This window comes from Odontesthes bonariensis, unplaced genomic scaffold (genome assembly GCF_027942865.1).
Source record: "Odontesthes bonariensis isolate fOdoBon6 unplaced genomic scaffold, fOdoBon6.hap1 scaffold_156, whole genome shotgun sequence".
Classification (NCBI taxonomy): Eukaryota; Metazoa; Chordata; class Actinopteri; order Atheriniformes; family Atherinopsidae; genus Odontesthes; species Odontesthes bonariensis.
The window spans coordinates 22,501-30,000 of NW_027457384.1; positions in this window are offsets into that span (position 1 = coordinate 22,501).

The window sequence follows — 7,500 nt, forward strand, 5'->3', positions numbered from 1 at the left end:
CCCATCTTCCAGGAACCAGCCTGGAGCTTCTAGCGGTCAGCCGCACCTTGAATCCGCTCTCCAGCACCTTCCTCGGACTCATGCTCTGCCAAAGTCGGCCTCCCATCTTCCAGGAACCAGCCTGGAGCTTCTAGCGGTCAGCCGCACCTTGAATCCGCTCTCAAGCACCTTCCTCGGACTCATGCTCTGCCAAAGTCGGCCTCACATCTTCCAGGAACCAGCCTGGAGCTTCCAGCGGTCAGCCGCACCTTGAATCCGCTCTCCAGCACCTATCTCGGACTCATTCTCCTCCAGGCCGGCCTCACATCTTCAAAGAACCAGCCTGGAGCTTCCAGCGGTCAGCCGCACCTTGAATCCGCTCTCCAGCACCTTCCTCGGACTCAAGCTCTGCCAAAGTCGGCCTCCCATCTTCCAGGAACCAGCCTGGAGCTTCCAGCGGTCAGCCGCACCTTGAATCCGCTCTCCAGCACCTATCTCGGACTCATTCTCCTCCAGGCCGGCCTCACATCTTCAAAGAACCAGCCTGGAGCTTCCAGCGGTCAGCCGCACCTTGAATCCGCTCTCAAGCACCTTCCTCGGACTCATGCTCCTCCAGGCCGGCCTCACATCTTCAAAGAACCAGCCTGGAGCTTCCAGCGGTCAGCCGCACCTTGAATCCGCTCTCCAGCACCTTCCTCGGACTCATTCTCCTCCAGGCCGGCCTCACATCTTCAAAGAACCAGCCTGGAGCTTCCAGCGGTCAGCCGCACCTTGAATCCGCTCTCCAGCACCTTCCTCGGACTCATGCTCTGCCAAAGTCGGCCTCACATCTTCCAGGAACCAGCCTGGAGCTTCTAGCGGTCAACCGCACCTTGAATCCGCTCTCAAGCACCTTCCTCGGACTCATGCTCTGCCAAAGTCGGCCTCACATCTTCCAGGAACCAGCCTGGAGCTTCCAGCGGTCAGCCGCACCTTGAATCCGCTCTCCAGCACCTATCTCGGACTCATTCTCCTCCAGGCCGGCCTCACATCTTCAAAGAACCAGCCTGGAGCTTCCAGCGGTCAGCCGCACCTTGAATCCGCTCTCCAGCACCTTCCTCGGACTCATGCTCTGCCAAAGTCGGCCTCACATCTTCCAGGAACCAGCCTGGAGCTTCTAGCGGTCAGCCGCACCTTGAATCCGCTCTCAAGCACCTTCCTCGGACTCATGCTCTGCCAAAGTCGGCCTCACATCTTCCAGGAACCAGCCTGGAGCTTCCAGCGGTCAGCCGCACCTTGAATCCGCTCTCCAGCACCTATCTCGGACTCATTCTCCTCCAGGCCGGCCTCACATCTTCAAAGAACCAGCCTGGAGCTTCCAGCGGTCAGCCGCACCTTGAATCCGCTCTCAAGCACCTTCCTCGGACTCATGCTCCTCCAGGCCGGCCTCACATCTTCAAAGAACCAGCCTGGAGCTACCAGCGGTCAGCCGCACCTTGAATCCGCTCTCCAGCACCTTCCTCGGACTCATTCTCCTCCAGGCCGGCCTCACATCTTCAAAGAACCAGCCTGGAGCTTCCAGCGGTCAGCCGCACCTTGAATCCGCTCTCCAGCACCTTCCTCGGACTCATGCTCTGCCAAAGTCGGCCTCCCATCTTCCAGGAACCAGCCTGGAGCTTCCAGCGGTCAGCCGCGCCTTGAATCCGCTCTCCAGCACCTATCTCGGACACACTCTCCTCCAGGCCGGCCTCACATCTTCAAAGAACCAGCCTGGAGCCTTTAGCGGTCAGCCGCGCCTTGAATCCGCTCTCCAGCACCTTCCTCGGACTCATGCTCTGCCAAAGTCGGCCTCCCATCTTCCAGGAACCAGCCTGGAGCTTCCAGCGGTCAGCCGCACCTTGAATCCGCTCTCCAGCACCTTCCTCGGACACATTCTCCTCCAGGCCGGCCTCCCATCTTCCAGGAACCAGCCTGGAGCCTTTAGCGGTCAGCCGCGCCTTGAATCCGCTCTCAAGCACCTTCCTCGGACTCATGCTCTGCCAAAGTCGGCCTCCCATCTTCCAGGAACCAGCCTGGAGCTTCCAGCGGTCAGCCGCACCTTGAATCCGCTCTCCAGCACCTATCTCGGACTCATTCTCCTCCAGGCCGGCCTCACATCTTCAAAGAACCAGCCTGGAGCTTCCAGCGGTCAGCCGCACCTTGAATCCGCTCTCCAGCACCTTCCTCGGACTCATGCTCTGCCAAAGTCGGCCTCACATCTTCCAGGAACCAGCCTGGAGCTTCTAGCGGTCAGCCGCACCTTGAATCCGCTCTCAAGCACCTTCCTCGGACTCATGCTCTGCCAAAGTCGGCCTCACATCTTCCAGGAACCAGCCTGGAGCTTCCAGCGGTCAGCCGCACCTTGAATCCGCTCTCCAGCACCTATCTCGGACTCATTCTCCTCCAGGCCGGCCTCACATCTTCAAAGAACCAGCCTGGAGCTTCCAGCGGTCAGCCGCACCTTGAATCCGCTCTCAAGCACCTTCCTCGGACTCATGCTCCTCCAGGCCGGCCTCACATCTTCAAAGAACCAGCCTGGAGCTTCCAGCGGTCAGCCGCACCTTGAATCCGCTCTCCAGCACCTTCCTCGGACTCATTCTCCTCCAGGCCGGCCTCACATCTTCAAAGAACCAGCCTGGAGCTTCCAGCGGTCAGCCGCGCCTTGAATCCGCTCTCCAGCACCTTCCTCGGACTCATGCTCTGCCAAAGTCGGCCTCCCATCTTCCAGGAACCGGCCTGGAGCTTCCAGCGGTCAGCCGCGCCTTGAATCCGCTCTCCTGCACCCATCCTCGGACACACGTTCTTGCCTTTGGACCCCTCCTCCAGGAGCCAGGCTGGAGCTTTTGCCCCCTTCCTCCATCATTTCAGGCCGTGGAAAGTGTCATCTTTCGGATTATCAATTCACCGTCCCAGTCTGGTACTCAGATATTTTTCCGAAAACTGGGTTTCTGAAATCGTGCAGATGGTGTTTTCGTCGTCTGCTAATAACCTCGTCGTGTGGGAGAATAGGGGCGGGCCTTGGGCTGACTCGGCCCATCGTCCCCTTTTCCCGTTCTCTGACAGAAATTTTTTCCAACTTTATCACCCCTGGTACTATAAACTTTTTCACCTCTGGTACTATGTGGCACTTAGAAAATTTTCTGAACCGGGATTCTCACCCCTGGTACTTTTTGGCACTCAGAAAATATTTCTCAACCGGGCTTCATGCCCCTGGTACTTTTTGACACTTTGACGTTTTTCTGAACCGGGCTTCATGCCCCTGGTACTTTTTGACACTTTGACGTTTTTCTGAACCGGGCTTCATGCCCCTGGTACTTTTTGACACTTTGACGTTTTTCTGAACCGGGCTTCATGCCCCTGGTACTTTTTGACACTTTGACGTTTTTCTGAACCGGGCTTCATGCCCCTGGTACTTTTTGACACTTTGACGTTTTTCTGAACCGGGCTTCATGCCCCTGGTACTTTTTGACACTTTGGCGTTTTTCTGAACCGGGATAAAGGTCATTTAAAGAGGTGTGTGCATGGTTCCTACTAAGGAGTCTGAACTTGTTCTGGCCCAAGGAAATCACTTTTTAACAAAAATCCGTATTTGGTCTTAACTCGGGAAAAGAAGGCGATTCCTGTGTTTTGATCTCAAAAGAGGCCATTTATCCGGGTTTGTGCAGGTTTATGCATGGAACTTACTTAGAATGGATATATCTCTATGTATATATGAAGGACTAAGGAGTCTGAACTTGTTCTGGCCCAAGGAAATCACTTTTTAACAAAAATCCGTATTTCGTCTTAACTCGGGAAAAGAAGGCGATTCCTGTGTTTTGATCTCAAAAGAGGCCATTTATCCGGGTTTGTGCAGGTTTATGCATGGAACTTACTTAGAATGGATATATCTCTATGTATATATGAAGGACTAAGGAGTCTGAACTTGTTCTGGCCCAAGGAAATCACTTTTTAACAAAAATCCGTATTTCGTCTTAACTCGGGAAAAGAAGGCGATTCCTGTGTTTTGATCCCAAAAGAGGCCATTTATCCGGGTTTGTGCAGGTTTATGCATGGAACTTCCTTAGAATGGATATATATGTATGTATATATGAAGGACTAAGGAGTCTGAACTTGTTCTGGCCCAAGGAAATCACTTTTTAACAAAAATCCGTATTTCGTCTTAACTCGGGAAAAGAAGGCGATTCCTGTGTTTTGATCCCAAAAGAGGCCATTTATCCGGGTTTGTGCAGGTTTATGCATGGAACTTACTTAGAATGGATATATATGTATGTATATATGAAGGACCAAGGAGTCTGAACTTGTTCTGGCCCAAGGAAATCACTTTTTAACAAAAATCCGTATTTCGTCTTAACTCGGGAAAAGAAGGCGATTCCTGTGTTTCTTTCAGAAAAGGTCCTTTTTTTGAACTGGGATTCATGCCCAACATCCAGGCTCTCGTGCCCTGCCCACAGACACACATCCAGGCCGAGTTTCAGCACCTCTCCTCGGTCCAGTATTCATGGCTGCCGTCCTCTCCCAACAGCCAGTCTCTCATGCCCGGCCCAGAGACACACATCCAGGCCGAGTTTCAGCACCTCTCTTCGGTCAGGCAATCATCCCTGCTCCCCTCTCATAACGTCCAGGCACTCATGCCCTGTGCAATGACACATCCAGGCCGAGTTTCAGCACCTCTCCTCGGTCAGGAATTCATCCCTGCTCCCCTCTCATAACGTCCAGTCACAGACACAGATCCAGGCCGAGTTTCAGCACCTCTCCTCGGTCCAGCATTCATCCCTGCTCCCCTCTCAGAACATCCAGGCACTCATGCCCTGTGCAATGACACATCCAGGCCGAGTTTCAGCACCTCTCCTCGGTCAGGAATTCATCCCTGCTCCCCTCTCATAACGTCCAGTCACAGACACAGATCCAGGCCGAGTTTCAGCACCTCTCCTCGGTCCAGCATTCATCCCTGCTCCACTCTCATAGCATCCAGGCACTCATGCCCTGCGCACAGACACACATCCTGGCCGAGTTTCAGCACCTCTCCTCGGTCCAGCATTCATCCCTGCTCCACTCTCATAGCATCCAGGCACTCATGCCCTGCGCACAGACACACATCCAGGCCGAGTTTCAGCACCTCTGCTCGGTCCAGCATTCATCCCTGCTCCACTCTCATAGCATCCAGGCACTCATGCCCTGCGCACAGACACACATCCTGGCCGAGTTTCAGCACCTCTCCTCGGTCCAGCATTCATCCCTGCTCCACTCTCATAGCATCCAGGCACTCATGCCCTGCGCACAGACACACATCCAGGCCGAGTTTCAGCACCTCTGCTCGGTCCAGCATTCATCCCTGCTCCACTCTCATAGCATCCAGGCACTCATGCCCTGCGCAATGACACATCCAGGCCGAGTTTCAGCACCTCTCCTCGGTCAGGCATTCATCCCTGCTCCCCTCTCACAGCATCCAGGCACTCATGCCCTGCGCACAGTCACACACCCAGGCCGAGTTTCAGCACCTCTCCTCGGTCCAGCATTCATCCCTGCTCCCCTCTCACAGCATCCAGGCACTCATGCCCTGCGCACAGACACACATCCTGGCCGAGTTTCAGCACCTCTCCTCGGTCCAGCATTCATCCCTGCTCCACTCTCATAGCATCCAGGCACTCATGCCCTGCGCACAGACACACATCCAGGCCGAGTTTCAGCACCTCTGCTCGGTCCAGCATTCATCCCTGCTCCACTCTCATAGCATCCAGGCACTCATGCCCTGCGCAATGACACATCCAGGCCGAGTTTCAGCACCTCTCCTCGGTCAGGCATTCATCCCTGCTCCCCTCTCACAGCATCCAGGCACTCATGCCCTGCGCACAGTCACACACCCAGGCCGAGTTTCAGCACCTCTCCTCGGTCCAGCATTCATCCCTGCTCCCCTCTCACAGCATCCAGGCACTCATGCCCTGCGCACAGACACACATCCAGGCCGAGTTTCAGCACCTCTCCTCGGTCCAGCATTCATCCCTGCTCCCCTCTCACAGCATCCAGGCACTCATGCCCTGCGCACAGACACACATCCAGGCCGAGTTTCAGCACCTCTCCTCGGTCAGGCATTCATCCCTGCTCCCCTCTCAGAACATCCAGGCACTCATGCCCTGCGCAACGACATCACTCCGCAAAGGAAAGCTTTTGCGGTGTTTCTTTCTCAAAAAAGGCAATTTAAAGAGGTTTAAGCATGGAACCTACTCAGAATGAACATATACATAACGGACTAAGGAGTCTGAACTTGGTTTGGCCCAAGGAAATCATTTTTTAACAAAAATCCGTATTTCGTCTTAACTCGGGAAAAGAAGGCGATTCCTGGGTTTCTCTCTCAAAAAAGGCCATTTAAAGAGGTTTGTGCATGGAACCTACTCAGAATGAACATAGACATAACGGACTAAGGAGTCTGAACTTGGTTTGGCCCAAGGAAATCATTTTTTAACAAAAATCCGTATTTGGTCTTAACTCGGGAAAAGAAGGCGATTCCTGGGTTTCTTTGTCAAAAAAAGGCCATTTAAAGAGGTTTTGTGCATGGAACCTACTCGGAATGGCTATATATGAAGGACTAAAGAGTCTGAACTTGGTTTGGCCCAAGGAAATCTTTTTTTTACAAAAATCCGTATTTCGTCTTAACTCGGGAAAAGAAGGCGATTCCTGGGTTTCTTTCTCAAACAAGCCGACCCCGGGTTAGGGTTAAGGAGAACCGGGCTCCAGCCCCTCCGGCCGGGTTAGGGTTAGGTTTGGGGCTGGGGCTGGGGTTAGGGTTAAGGAGAACCGGGCTCCATGCCCTCCAGCCGGGTTAGGGTTAGAGCTGGGGTTAGGGTTAAGGAGAACCGGGCTCCAGGCCCTAGGGCCGGTTTGGGGCTGGGGCTGGGGTTAGGGCTAGAGCTGGGGTTAGGGTTAGGGTTGGGGCTGGGGTTAGGGTTAAGGAGAACCGGGCTCCATGCCCTCCAGCCGGGTTAGGGTTAGAGCTGGGGTTAGGGTTGAGGAGAACCGGGCTCCAGGCCCTAGGGCCGGTTTGGGGCTGGGGCTGGGGTTAGGGCTGGAGCTGGGGTTAGGGTTAGGGTTGGGGCTGGGGTTAGGGTTAGGGTTGGGGCTGGGGTTAGGGTTAAGGAGAACCGGGCTCCAGCCCCTCCGGCAGGATCAGGGTTGGGGCTGGGGCTGGGGTTAGGGTTAGGGTTGGAGCTGGGGTTAGGGTTAGGGTTGGGGCTGGGGCTAGGGCTAGGGTTAGGGTTAGGGTTAGGGTTGGGGTTGGGGTTGGGGTTAGGGTTAGGGTTGGGGCTGGGGTTAGGGCTGGAGGCAGGGTTTAGGTTGGGTTAGGGTAAGGGCTGGGGCTAGAGTCAGGGCTGGGGCCGGGGTTAGGGTTACGGCTGGGGTTGGGGCTAGGGCTAGGGTTAAGGAGAACCAGGCTCCAGGCCCTCCATCCAAACCTGTGTACCCACACTTAAGCACCCCTCCCCGGCCTAGCCACCCAACCCGCAGCCC